This window comes from Sus scrofa, chromosome 1 (assembly GCF_054392235.1).
Source record: "Sus scrofa isolate SSC_HxYL_T2T_F1_AM1 chromosome 1, Sscrofa_HxYL_maternal_Yorkshire_Landrace_v2.0, whole genome shotgun sequence".
In the NCBI taxonomy this organism is placed as follows: domain Eukaryota; kingdom Metazoa; phylum Chordata; class Mammalia; order Artiodactyla; family Suidae; genus Sus; species Sus scrofa.
This window is the reverse complement of record NC_139383.1, coordinates 101,246,999-101,262,093: the sequence shown is the minus strand read 5'-3', so window position 1 is coordinate 101,262,093 and position 15,095 is coordinate 101,246,999. Positions and strand designations below refer to the sequence as shown.

The 15,095-nt window shown below is 35.5% G+C and overlaps 1 pseudogene; it reads right to left on the bottom strand.

Annotated features, from left to right (window-relative positions):
- Positions 1-4,142: 4,142 nt before the first annotated feature.
- LOC100621704 (olfactory receptor 10AG1-like) lies at positions 4,143-5,084 on the bottom strand (annotated as a pseudogene).
- Positions 5,085-15,095: the final 10,011 nt, after the last annotated feature.

Sequence of the window (15,095 nt, the reverse complement as noted above, 5' to 3'; positions counted from 1 at the left end):
CACTTCACTGTACACTTGAACACAACATTGTACATCCATTAAAAAATAAAAGTTAAATTAAATTTAAAAATAATATGGCCCACAGCCTAAAATATACAAGTAGCCAACCCTTAAGGCTCTGAAATTTAAAGGTATAATGGTTTGTCCAATCATACAGAGATAAAAATTTGCAGAACAGACAATAACATTTGTCTTGTTGGAGGTTTATAGGCACATCATGACATGACCTATGTGGACAGCTGCAAGAAAAAAGGATTGAAACACCAAGAAATTTGCAACCACCACCCACCCCCTTCATCCTTTTAGTATAAAATAAGCCTGAATTCTGACTTGAGTAAACTGGCTTTCTAAGACATCAGTTCATTTTCTCAGTCTGCTGGCTTCCCAAATACAGTCACTGTTCCTTTCCCCAACACTCTGTCTCCAATTTATTGGCTTGCTGTGTGGTTGGTGAGCAGAATGAGTTTGGGCTCAATAACAGTAGAACTGTTCTGTATCTTGAGTGCACTTTTGGTTACATGGCTGAATGGATTTGTTGAACTTCTCACAGAACGTAAAACAAAGAAGCACATTTTAATTTACATATAAATTTACAATTTACTATATGTAAGTTAAAAATAATTTTTAAAATACTATCAATTAACAAAAGCAGCACTATGATTTCATGCATTGCTATTCCCTTGATCCAGTCTAAATAGTATATTTTATCCTCATTTACCAATGAATCTCTCTTGACAATTCTGCTTCCAAGGTCAGACTGCATGTTTAGAAATAATCTCAGTTAGATATGACAGGAGGTCTTTGCTGCTGCCCAGAGTCATTTATTTGTCACGGACACTCTAATGCTAGATTATAGAGAGGGACCCATAGACAATGTTCACGATGTTAGAACAAAGTACATGTAAGTTTGCCACAAATCTAACAATATTTGCACAACGCTGTAAAATTAATCTGATTAGCATCCATGAGAATGCAGGTTCAATACCTGGCCCCACTCAGTGCGTTAGGGATCCAGCATTGCAGTGAAATATGGTGTAGGTTGCAGATGAGGCTTGGATCTGGCATTGCTGTGGCTGTGGCACAGGCCAGCAGCTATTGCTCCGATTTGATCCCTTGCCTGTGAACTTCCACATGCTGTGGGTGCAGCCCTAAAAAGACAAAAAATAAAAGTAAAATATGTTAAGACCAGATAATAACTCATTCTTCTTTATAAGGCCACTTATAAATAATTAGCAGATTTATTTAACGACAAAATTTTAATTAGAGGAATTTATTTTCACGATTGTATCTGTTCAAAGGAGAGATTGGAACATGGCCAGGTATCAGTACCAATATAGATATTATTAATCATAAACTCTTGCAACAGTTTTCCCAACTTTGAGATATTATTTCAAATGATGACAAAAGGGTTGTTATTCTTTGTGTGCCAACTTGTAAAGAAAATCTGCAAAGCCTGCAGATTTAACAATGCTGTATAATGTCAAAATCATATCGGAGTAGCAACAAAAGTTGATGACAAAATGCAGTTTTTAAAATGTAAGATATTTGTGCAAAGACCACTCTGCAATATCTGGCTATAGAATCCTATAGTTATGAAAACCATTAACTACAGAAACAGGCAACTCTTTTCCTTGAAATACCAGTACGTCACTCTAAGACTTTTATTATTACTACTCTCCCATTGTTACTCAGCATACATTAAATTCCTGCAAAGTCCTAATGAAATGTGTCTGTGTTCATAGCTGTCTATAGCCACAAAAGTCCATACACATGCGCATCAAAGAAAACACCCAAAGTGTTCAGTTATCCTAAAGGCAGGGGATGGGGAGTTTCTGTTGTGGTGCAGTGGAAATGCATCTGACTAATAACCATGAGGTTGCAGGTTTGATCCCTGGCCTCGCTCTGCAGATCAAGGATCCAGCATTGCCTGAGCTGTGGTGTAGTTTGCAGACATGGCTTGGATCTGACATTGCTGTGGCTGTGGTGTAGGCCAGCAGCTATAGCTCCGATTTGACTCCTAGTCTGGGAACCTCCATATGCTGTGGGTGTGGCCCCAAAAAGAAAGAAAAAAAAGACATAAAATAAAATAAAATAATAAAATAAAATAAAATAAAATAAAATAAAAAAGTAACAACATCAGAGGGCCAGATTTCTTATATCTTCCTGCTTTTCCAGTAACATCTGCATCCTTCCAAGAATGAAAGGAAGGGCAAGCACTTCGTGACATCTACATGCACCTTATTAGCAAGACTTGATCCATAATCTCACACAAGCTGGAAAGAAGGCTGGGAAACTGAATATTTAAAAAATCCAAACTCTATAGTTAAATTTTTTGGAGACAGAAGATTTATGCTTGTATCTCCTCAGCAGGTCTACAACATTTTCCACATGTTTTTATGTGAATTTCTGTTTTAGTTTTCTCTTGCTATTTTAATAAATTATCACAAATTGCATGACTTAAAGCCCCTTAGGTCACAGGTCCAAAATGTGTCTCACTGACAAAAATCAACGTTAGCAAGGCTTCATTTCTACTTGTACACTTTAGTGGGGATCCAGTTATTCTTGCCCAATTACATTATTGGCAAAGTTCAGTTCCTTGAGGTTCTAGCACTGAAGACCTTGTTTCCTTGCTGGCTGCCAGCCAAAACTCATTCTCAAGTTCTGGAGGTGAGATGACAGCCCTTGAGAATGAAATCGGGAGGATGGGCATTAATGACTCTAATTGACAGAAGCCCCTTTTCTTTTATAATATCATTTCAAAAGCTTAAATATTTTAAACTCTGTAAAACAGGTTAAGACATGGACGAGTAGGCAAGGCACATTAGTGTCATACAGTTGGGTATTTTTATTACCCTATTTAATTTAAAAAATAATTTAAAAATTTTTAAAAAAAATTAAAAATACTTCCAAATGTATTTCTATGTTTTAAATTAATAGATATATTAATAATATGTAGGAGTTTCCATCATGATGCAGCAGAAACATGAGCTGTGGTGTAGGTCGCAGACAAGGCTTGGATCCTGCATGTGGCTGTGGTGTAGGCCAGCAGCTATAGCTCCAATATGACCCCTAGTCTGGGGACCTCCGTATGCAGTGGAGTGTGGCCCTCAAAAGCAAAAAAAATAACATAAAATAAAATGTGAATTGGCATCATATTGTTTGGGGTAAAGTGATGAAAAAGATGAAATAATTCAAAGTAAATTAGGGGCCAAAACTGCTAAGTAGAACATAGAGATATCTACAAAGTAAATGAGTTGACACAAGCAGAAGATGCTGGTATAACATGTGCTTAGGCAGAGAACTAAGTGCCTGAAAGCTTTTCTTTTGGTATTGTGATTAGAGTAATTCCACATGACTGCATACTCCCAATATTTGTTGGTTCTCTGAAAGCTCTAGATTTTGTCAGGAGCCTGAGGTAGGGGGTAGCAATATTTATTGGCCCATTCACCCATTCAATCCTTCCTTCCAAAATTCATTACTTAACTGCTTTTGGCCAGTTTCCATGTTATAGCATCAAAGAATGCAAAACAAATACAAGTGTAAAGATATAGGCAGAAATTTGTGTAAATAATCTTGTGTATTTTCAGTATAATTTAATTCAAAATAATAACATTGAATTATGGTTTTTAAATGAAAAATGTGATGCACATTTGGCTTTTATGCATAAGACAAGATTATTATTTAGGCCTAGAGTATTAAAGATACTTGGCCTAGTAAATATTTAAGTACAGTAAATTGTGGATTAGCATTTAAAAGTTTTTTAAAGATTTTCTGTTGTGGCTCAGTGGCTTAGGAACCTGACTAATATCCATGAGGATGCGGGTTCAATTCCTGGCCTTGCTAACTAGGTTAAGAATCCAGCTTTGCCATGAGCTGTGGTGTAGGTCACAGCTGCAGCTCAGGTCTGGCTGAGGTACAGGCCGGCCACTTCAGCTCTGATCTGACCCCTGGCCTGGGAACTTCACTGTGCCATGTGGGCCTAAAAAACATCAAAAAAATTTTTTCTAGGTACTTTAAAACACCTTAAAACTAATGTTTATAGTGATGAGCGTCTTAAAAAGAGAGTGTAAAATATAACGTGCTTCTCTGATACTGTGTGGCAAACAGTTAAAATGTCTGTAAATAAACTCATCGAATTATTTTTAAAGTAATAATTTTCTGAGTGCTGCAATCATATCCTTGTTCCTAAGACTGTATATCAGGGGATTAAACATAGGATTCACAATGGTATAAAACAGAGAAGTTTGTCAATTCCTGGAGAATGACTGGATTGGGGCCTTAAGTATGTAATTATAGCAGATCCAAAAAATAAGAGCACAACCAGCAGGTGAGAAGAACAGGTGGAGTAGGCTTTGGCCCGACCTCTGGATGTTCGCAGCCTCAGAATAGTGGAAATGATTTTGCTAAAATAGGCAAGTATCAACATAAAAGAGATGACACCAATCAGCAGAACTGCTGCATACACAGACAGCTCATGCAGAGAAGCATCTCCACAGGCTAGGTTCAGAATGGGAGGCATGTCACAGAAAAAGTGGTTAATTTGGTTTGAATAACAGAAGTGCGGACAGAAGATCTGGCACGTCTGCCCTATCTGCACTGGGATTCCACAGATCCAGGAGCCCATGGCCTGTCAGATGCACATCCTGTGGTTCACAACCAGAGGATAGTGCAGTGGGTTACAAATGGCCATGTAGCAGGCATAGGCCATCACAGCCAGGAGGAAACTTTCAGTGGCTGCCAGCATAAGGAAGAAGCACATTTGAGTGGCACAGCCCAGCACAGAAATGCTTCTATCCTGAGTGCAAAGGTTGACCAGAATCCTAGGGAGAATGACAGACACATAGCAGATTTCCAAAGAGGAAAAGTTTGCCAGGAAAAAAATACCTGGGTGTCTGGAGTGCAGTGTCGAGCCTAGTTATTACTATGAGACTATTTCTGATTAAGAACATGATGTAAATGATGGAGAACACCCCAAAGCGTAACCCTTGGAGGTTTGGAAGGTCAGAAAATCCCAGGAGTACAAATTGCATCTCTGTGGACACATTGGCTTCTGATTGAATTTCTTCATATTTCATCTGTGGGAATGATTTAATCTGCTGCACTGTTATTCCACTCTCTTTGGCTCATTTTCTTACGTAAAACAGGATGATACTCTTTTCAGTTTTTCCGGTTGCCTATAAAAGCAAAACTATAACTGATAAGAGGTCTATTAAGGGTGAAGCACATTTTTTTCATTGCGAGTAAACATATTTTTAAGAAAAAATCTTTAGCCTCCATTTTCTGTTACATATTATCATATTTCTTTGTTTCAGAAGATACGTTTGTAATTTTGCTAGTCATCTGAACACTCAAAAATGCAAAATCGGAATTTATGTTCAGTTGTATCAGTGATTTCTTTCTTCCAGCTGACGTGTTCTTCTTCTCACCTCTCAATTCGGTTTTACATTATTATCAATTCAAAATTAATTTTATTGTGTAAGTAAATATTTTGTAAGCCAGGCAAGATAATTTTTTAATGTGATGGCCTTCCCGTGTTATTTTAATGTCCTGTTTACCTATGATTTTCTATTTAATCTATTTTATTATAAACAAAATTAATGACCTGACCACTCAATATTTGGGATGATTTTTCAATTTTTAACTAATTTTTCAATATAAGGTCTTTAAATTAAACAGTCACTTTTATTCAAATTTTTCAGTCAAGAGGAAAGAAACTCTAAGGTGGTCTTCCTGTCCAGGAACTCTCATCAGGTAAGAGGCAGAAACACCAAGCATTTTTCAAGAAAGCAGTTCTAACTAGAATGCTCACACCTCCACCCTTCTGGTATGAAAGAGAAAGCAGCCACAACTCATCTCTGAGAAAGTTCCCAAATCACTCACTTCCTCAACATTTTCTACTATTATGCTATATCCATTTAATCCACTCTTTCATTTTTCTTCTTCCTTTTCTCCTCTGTTTTGCACACAAATGTCTGCTGGTTCAGGCATGTGAATATGTTAGATCCATCTTTATATTGTACTTTTCTTTATGCTCTATGTAGATTATAACTTTCTTTATGTTCTGTACATTTTTTAGGCTATGTGGAGCATATTTGTTTCACAAAAATTTATTTACTAACTGCTTGAATAAATTAAAAGTGAGTCAACTTGATTGCTTCTTTGGAATGGTCCCCTAGGTGTAAGCGATAGTTCCTACCCAGCATTCAGACTGACCTCCTCCTTCTGGTATATTCAAGCATGTGTGTGTGTGTGTGTATGTGTGGAGGGGAGGAATGGGGGTTAGAAATTATACTCTTTTCACTCCCTCTGGCAGAAGTAGCAAATTGCTTCCTTGTTTGCCATATGATGTATATAACTTTCATGGTACGTGTTAACTGATTTGAAAGTCCAAAGAGACTAAGTACTTGGAACAAAGAGACACCTATATCCATATTCTACAAGAATTAAGGGAGGACAATGGTCAACATTTCAGCTACAAAAATGTAGACATAAATGGGGCAGAAGCAGCAGTTCATCTAAAACTTGGGAATCCCAGGATTTTCTGTGAGTTAGAAAGGGAAAGTTAAATAGTAATTTCTTGGAGTTCCCATTGTGGCGCTGCAGAATTGCATCTGACTAGGGACCATGGGGTTGCGGGTTTGATACCTGGCCTTGCTCAGTGGATTAAGGATCTGGCATTGCCCTGGGCTGTGGTGTGAGTTGCAGACGTGGCTTGGATCTGGTGTTGCTGTGTCTGTGGTGTAGGCCAGTGGCTACAGCTAGGATTAGACCCCTAACCTGGGAACCTCTATATGCTGAAGATGCAGTCCTAAAAACACAAAAAGTCAAAAAAAAAAAAAGTAATTTCCATCTACACTATTCCAGACTCCATATTAAGGTACAAAATGTATTTTATCCTTGCCCATTATATGCATTTCTCCCCAAGAAAATGTGATTGTAGGAAATGTCAAAATGCTATAACTGTTTCTTTAAAACATTCAGAACCTAATGGCTGATAGGTGATACTACTAAGAAATGATTTCATGTGTCTGGATCTACACGACCATACCTTTTGTTTGTTTGTTTTTTGTTTATCTCATCCTGCCACCTTTACTCATGTTTTATTCACTTAATTAATTCAATATAAGGTGTAGTACTTGGACACTGATTAAAATTGTTTGTTGAATGAATCAGCAATCTTTTCAGACCAGCAGGCAGCATGCATCTACACTGGCTGGGCTCACCATTGTCTGCAGAGACTGTCACCTGCTTTATTCTTCTTACTGTATCTGCTCTTCGTATAAGGTCTCCTCTCATCTTTGACCCTTTCTCTAAATTTTTCCTTACTCTTCAAGTAAGGTAGTGCATTTGAAAAGCATACGGAAACTCAGGTACAAAAAACAGCCAGAGAAACAAAGAACAATAAAACTTGCAGCCAAGAATATAGTGTCCACATTTACTGAAAACAATTTTAACCTAAACTTATCATTTGTAAAATGAAACAATATTTATGACTATTAAATGGAATTATCAATGTAAAACCATTTGCAAATTAAGAAATAATTTTTCAAATCCTGTCTATATGTACTTACCTTCTAAACTTAAACTCAGGTACAAAGAGTTCCTTAAATCCTGCAACACATTTGCTGGTTTCTGACTTTTGGAAACATTTTGTGCTTCTATTTATAAAACTCAGAAAGAAAAATACTAAATTCAGGTAAATGTAGCCACTTTTGTTTTTACTAAAATAATTTGTGTTTATTTTTCTGGTCTTTCAACTTTAATAGTTATTATTTTTTTTGGTATACCAGCTATATCACAATACATTTGATACTACTTAGAGCAAGTTCATAAAATCAAATAGAAAATAAGAAATAATCTAAAGTTAGTGAATGCAGTTCAGAAGCCTTTTTTCTTTAGGAGACATCTCCAAAGATAAAAATGAAAATATGCTATTATCTCTTAGTATTTTCAGATTCATTTACCATTGAACTTAATTTTAACAAACTAATGATTCCTTTGGCATGAGAAGGATGCAAACCCATTTTAATAAGGTCCATCCACTGTCTTACTCTTTAGTTATATGCAATTAAATTTTTATGAGATATCCCCAGATTTAATATATGTAAACTACTTAAACACCTGCTTATTACAGGCAATTGCTTAATAACTATTAAAACCTAAGATGATGATGATGATGAAGAGAGCCATAATCTTTGGTATACTAGCCAGTTATATTACAAAGAAATTTGTAATTTTTCATTTGATAATATAATGATGAGAATAATAATGTCAAAAGCTGTCTGAATCAGGGTTTGAAATTAAACAACAATTACATCAAAGAAGTTCTCTTGTAAATTCTCCAAAATGCATTATTTTGTAGATGCTAAATATATATTGATATGTTTAAAACTAAAGTCTTTATTGGACAAAAAGTGATTCATGCTTACCTGTTTGGATTGAAGTTAAAATAGAATCTTACCTTTATGGATTGAGTTAAAAGACAGAGGGAAAATGAGATTTTGGCGGACAATTAGGAAATTCATATTCATTTGAAACAGAGTTTAACCAGTGTCTATAATATGTTCTATTGTCATAACAAAGTGTTCTTTAAATAGGAACTATTCTTTACTCTGGGGATTAGCTTGTTCCCCAGGCCCCTTCCTGATTGAACTAAATCTTTCTGCCTGCCACTCGAGGAGTTGGTACAACAAAAATCCCTATCTTTCCATACCACTCCTTCTCTAAGTTATCTACCTCTCTTACTGGATTTTTTCTTTATTAAGAAATGCAAGCCTTGTAAAATCAGAAATGCATAATTACTTATTACCTTCAGCATAAACTAAGATGTTCTAAAGAAGATGCAATTGTACAATGTCTTAGGTTAAATAGAATTTTTTTTCTCTGTCAATGTAAATTCAGACATAGGAAATCTAGGGCTGTTGGGAGGCAGTTATGTCTTTTTATACACGGATCTTCCATCTCCACATCCACACTAGCCCAGCAGGCCTCTTCACCTCCTGGAACACAGAAAGGGAGTGGGAATAAAGGGAAGCACTCACTTCTTCCTTTTTATTTATTTTTATTTTTTATTTTTTTATTATTTTTGTCATTTTGCCTTTTCTAGGGCCACTCCTGAGGCATATGGAGGTTCCCAGGCTAGGTGTCTAATAGGAGCTGTAGCTGCCGGCCTAGGCCAGAGCCACAGCAATGCAGGATCCTAGCCATATCTGCGACCTACACCACAGCTCATGGCAATGCCTGATCCTTAACCCACTGAGTGAGGCCAGGGATCAAACCCACAACCTCATGGTTCCTAGTCGGATTCGTTAACCACTGAGCCATGACGGGAACTCCACTTCTTCCTTTTTCGATACACAAACTAAACACAGCATGCATGATTGCAGTCCCTAAACTCAACTTTAGTTACAAGATCACACCAAGCTGGAATAGAGGTTGGGAATATTTCTCGCTGCACTGCCAAGTGAGATGAGACTGCCTGTTTCTATCCTCAATTCCCTTCCATAGTCACAACCTAAAATTCCAAGTAGTTCCTTTATTGAGTTTCCAGCCACTGGTGTCCTCAGCTTAATTAGAGCTCCTCTCAGCTTAGTGAGCATGCAGTGATAGAATAATTTTTCTGTAACACCCCCTACAAACAAACCCATAGAGACACACACTCACAAAATATAATGGAGGAGAGTATTAGATTTAATTATAGGAAGCTGGAATAGATTTATACTTGTATAAAGAAGAATGGATAGAGGCATGGAGAAACCCACATTAGAAATATGTCCATGCTATAGTTCCCGACGTGGCTCAGCCGAAACGCGTCTGACTAGTACCCATGAGGATGCAGGTTCAATCCCTGGCCTCACTCAGTATGTTAAGGATCTGACATTGCCATGAGCTGTGGTATAGGTCACATATGTGGCTCAGATCTGGTGTTGCTGTGGTTGTGGTGTGGGCCAGCAGCTGCAGCTCGATTCGTCCTCTAGCTTGGAAACCTCCAAATGCCACAGGTTTGACTCTAAAAAAAGACAAAAAAAATTAAAAAATGAAAAATAAGAAACATATTAATGCTTTGAAAGCTCTCATTAATAAAGGGTTATCTCTTCATTTACCAATTTTGAGTTATATTATTTTGTGATTTATTTTATTTTAATTCTAGCCACTGAATATGTATGTGTAGGATAAGCTCATTTAGGTTTTAATTTGTATTTTAATAATAACTAATGCTGGTGAGCATCTTTTATGAAATTATTTGACTTCTGTGTATTCCTTTAAGTAAAATATATTTTAAAGTCTCTGGTACATTTTCTGATTAGTTTGTTGTTTCTTTTATCACTGTTGATTTTGAAACTCTCAGGAAGAAGCTGCCTTGAGTCAGAATTTCTTCCTCAGGGAAACCTCGGTTTTGCTTTTAAGAGCTTCCGACTGATTGGTTGAGGCCTACGTTATACAAGGTGATCTCCTTTACTTAAAATGTATTGGTGTTAGGTATTAATCACTTTTACAGAATATATGAAAAGAATACCTAGATTATTGTTTGATTGACTAGCTGGGTACTATAGCCTGGACATGTTACCATAAAACTAGCTGTCAGAGTCTATCCTTTGTCAACTTGACAACCATACAAATCTCCATAGCCCTACTGATCTCCAAATAAAGACAATAACAAAGAAATAAATCCATTTAGCATGATACAAGTATTCTACATACAACCAAAAGAATGCTTATCCTTTTGCCAAAAGAAGATACAATCTCTGGGGTAACATTCATTCTGGTTCTTGATATTTTGATATATTCATAATAAAATGAAGAAGAAGTACTCATAACAATTACAGATTACAGTCCCTGTTTCTGCAACTTCCCATTACTTGTAACTAACTGTGATAACTCCCTTCTTCCAACATCTAGTCCATATTCCTTTGCCCCCACAAAGCACTTCAGCTGGTCATGGCCATGTCTTTGGTGGCATGATACAAAACCTCATTCCTGAAGTGTCTGGGCCATTAGTACTTCTGCTTCAATTGACCTGGTGTAGTTTTACACTGAATTTTGTAACAGAGCACACACACACACACACACACACACACACACACACACATATGCAGATTGCATATTCTATTGTCTAGAAGAATAAAGACAATACAGTGGTGGAGCAAGAGACCAATGGAACTTAATTTAAAAATCACCCCACACAAACATGACTGAGTTTTGACAAAGTTTCAAAACCATTCAAATGATAAAATATATTGTCTCTAAAAACAGTGTTGATAAATTGGACATGCAAAACAAACCAAAAAAAAAAAAAAAAACCCGTAAAGCTGAACCTCAATATAAACCTAAACCTTACACAAAAATTAACTTAATATTGATCCAGTGAGTAAAGACATGGTGATGATATTAGTGAAAAAAAAGTTGTCTATATATTTTTATTATTTCAAGGGATTTAACCATATTTTTCTGTCTACTTTTGTATATCTGAAATTTTACATGATATTTATTTCTTCCCTAGAAACAACAATTTTTCATCTTAGTCATCTTTAGTCAATTCACACTTCCCTGAATTACTTTCACAAATACTCTGATTTTATAAATTCTTCCACTTATGGTGCATTTTGAATTTCTGTACAAAAGCCTTTTATATGCAAGTAAGAGATTAGGAACTGTTATAAAGGTCAGGTGAGTATCTAAATTGTAAACGTCAAGAGAATACCTAAATTAAAGTCTAATAAAAGTGCTAATTAAAAGCTTAGTAATATGTAACTAAAGACATTTGATTGTTTGAGTTTGCAAAAACAAAAAACAAAAAACACAAAGCACAAGAAAAACAAAATGCCTGAGAGAACACAGACTAAGACATCTCTGCATAGGAATGCTATGGCCAGAGATGTTTTTGGCTGCTTTCCAAAATATCTGAATGACAAATATAATGAGGTAGTTCAATTAAAAAGTGATATGGAAGAGGACAAATTCCCACAAGATAGAAAAAAAATATTTAAAGGGCACTATTTGTTTTGAAGGAAAAAAAGTTTTAGAAATGTATTTGCAACTCCTAACATCAAAAAGTTTAAAACTCGATTTCAATAAAACAATATATAAAACACTGTATTGATGAAGGAAATAATGTCATTCCAGTCTGTAAAGGTGAGCATGAACTTTTTCATCAAAAGTGTGATTTACATTTTAAATTGGTTTTCTTAGAAAATTACATCTTAAATATCAAAGTTCAGTAAGTCCAAATATTTACAGCATATTAACAGAGTATATTAACAGAGTAAACTTGGTAAGTTAAACTCTATTTCAGGCAACATCCACATTTTTCTGTTATAAGAGATAAACAATTAAAAAAATTTGAAATATATTGTTAGGTTGTAACAAAATTATTGAAGCAGTGTTGAAAAAAATCTAATATAAGAAAACTTACCGAAGAAGGCAGTAATTGATTATTTTATTTTTAATAGCTTTATTTTATTTTTTTAATTTTTTATTTCCTTAATACATTATTTTTTTTCTGCTATACAGCATGGTGGCCCAGTTACACATACATTTATACATTCTTTTTTCTCACATTATTTGCACATGACCATCAATGAAATGAATTATTTCCAAAAAAACCCTATCTTAAAAGGAATCTAAAATTTTAAGGTATTTCAAAAATTCATTGGTCTAATACTTTTCTGATTAAAGACATACTACAAAATCTGACGACACATATAACTGTCTTCGTCCTTACCCAAGGGAATTTGGATCCCTGAAGTCATTAGTTAAGTACAACGGAAATTGTCCTGCATCCCTGAGTAAAGAACTCAACTGCATTAAAAAAAAAAAAAAAAAAAAAGCCTCAATTAAAAGAACAAAAGAATCAGGTCCTTGTCTACTGGTCACCTTGAAGGACTTCTGGAAAAGAAGATTGTGAGTAGTATAAATTTTGGAATAGTGAAATACCACTTATTTGTTCTCTTCACTAGGTACAATGAAAGGATACATATATGAGATCAAATTATAGTACAAATCTCATCTCCAACGTTAGGCATGAATTTAGTGTATTTAAAAAATGGGCAACCATATTTTACTAATCACTAAGGTGAATATTTATTTTTTGTTTATTTTTGCTTCTTTTTTTAGGGCCGCAGGTGCAGTACATGGAAGTTCACTGCCTAGGTGTGGAATTGGAGGTGCAGCTGCTGACCTACACCACACCCACAGCAACGTGGGATCCTTAACCCACTGAGCATGGTCAGATATCAAAAAAGCAACCTCATGGATACTAGTCAGGTTCGTTACTGCTGAGCCACTGTGGGAACTCTGCTGTGAATATTTTAGTATGAAAATACTAAAAATACTAAATTACTAAAACTCGTAGGTTGTGGCTTTTCTCTCACTTCCTCCCTTGTTTCCTTTCTTCTTCCCTCCCTCCTGCTTCCCGACCCGACCTGCTCTCTCTCTCTCTTTCTTCTTTCTGTTGCTTAAATTTCATTCAGTCCCTGATTCTCATATTGTTTAAATATCATTTGAGAAAATAAAATGTCAATAGCCTTGGTGCTTGATATGGTGAATAATATTCTCCTTGTTTTAAAACATATTAATTTCATTAAAACTCTTTTTTTGGAAATCAAATATAAAATCATTTAACACAAGTAGAAACTGTTAATTTGAGTCTGAAGTATACAGTGGAATTAGAATAGGATTTGTAGTCAGAAACTGTTGTGTACTTTTTCTTTAAGCCTTAGTTCTCTCAAATATTCTGGGTTATTAAAATGTTTAGGGATAATATATGAACCCAACAGAGTTTCTAATATATAATATCTGTCAGTTTTATAGACCAATTTATACTATCTTTTGAAATTATAATAAAGCTCTTCATGAATGGTACTCTGGAAGAAACTGAAAAAAAAATTCCCAGATTCAAAGGGAAAATGCTCAATATTTTTATATTAAGGAAATATTTTATGCTACTATAATATTAAAGAGGAAATTAGAAATTGGATATAAATTGCTTAATAATCCTATTTCCTACATTTTGAAAGGCTTTATCATGCAATTACTATTTAATATTCACAATACATATGGAAATTAAAAAACTGGGAGTTCCCATGTGGCCCCGTGGAAGGGGGTCTGACAAGTATCTATGAGGAACTGGTTCAATCCCTGGCCTTGCTCAGTGGGTCAGAGGTCCGGTGTTGTCATGAGCTGTGGTATAGGTCAAAGACACAGCTCGGATCCTGCCATTGCTGTGGCTGTGGATGAGAGCTGTAACTCTGATTTGACCCCTATCCTGGGAACTTCCATGTGCCATGGGTTCAGCTTTAAAAAAACAAAAAATGCTTAGGATTACTTCTTGTTCAGAACTTGCCTCAAGTACTGTGGGAGTAATTAATGACTCAATTGTAGATTATTAATTTCAATTTGTTTTTCAATTACTTGTTAACTTTACTTTGTTCTACTTTGTTTTTCAAAAACACTCAGCTGTTAGAATAGGAGTCAAATTAAGACAGGACTTCAGAATTCCCTTGTGCTCTGGTGGGTTAAAGATCTAGGATTGTCACTGCTTTGGCTTGGGTCACTGCTGTGGCATGGGTTCAATTCCTGGGCCAGTAACTTCCACATACCATGGGTTCAGCAAAAAAAAAAAAAAAAAGACAAAAAAAAATACAGGACTTCGGTGTGAGGGGAGAAGCTGATGTGAACACAAAGCACACGAATGAGAACAGCATATTCTCCACAATTATTAATTAAGTATTCAATAAAACTAATTTATAATGCAAATTGTTATTAATTCATAAATCAAATACTTACTGGGTTGTTACATACATTATAACCTGAGAGGATATACCATACAAACCTTACATTCTGGGGTCCCTTGGTATTACCTGTTATAGCAAAAGTAACTTAGATTTTTGAGTTTTAAAAGACTGCCATTAAATCTCAACAACACCATTTCCTGGCTGTGACCTTGGCTGATTAATATAACAAACATAAGTTGAAATTTACTCCTAAGTAAAATGGTGACAGAATTGCCTCACAACACCATCGTGAGGATTAAATAAGACAGCATCTGTGAAATACATCTAATGTAGTGGTGAATCACTGTAGGTACTCATTAGTTT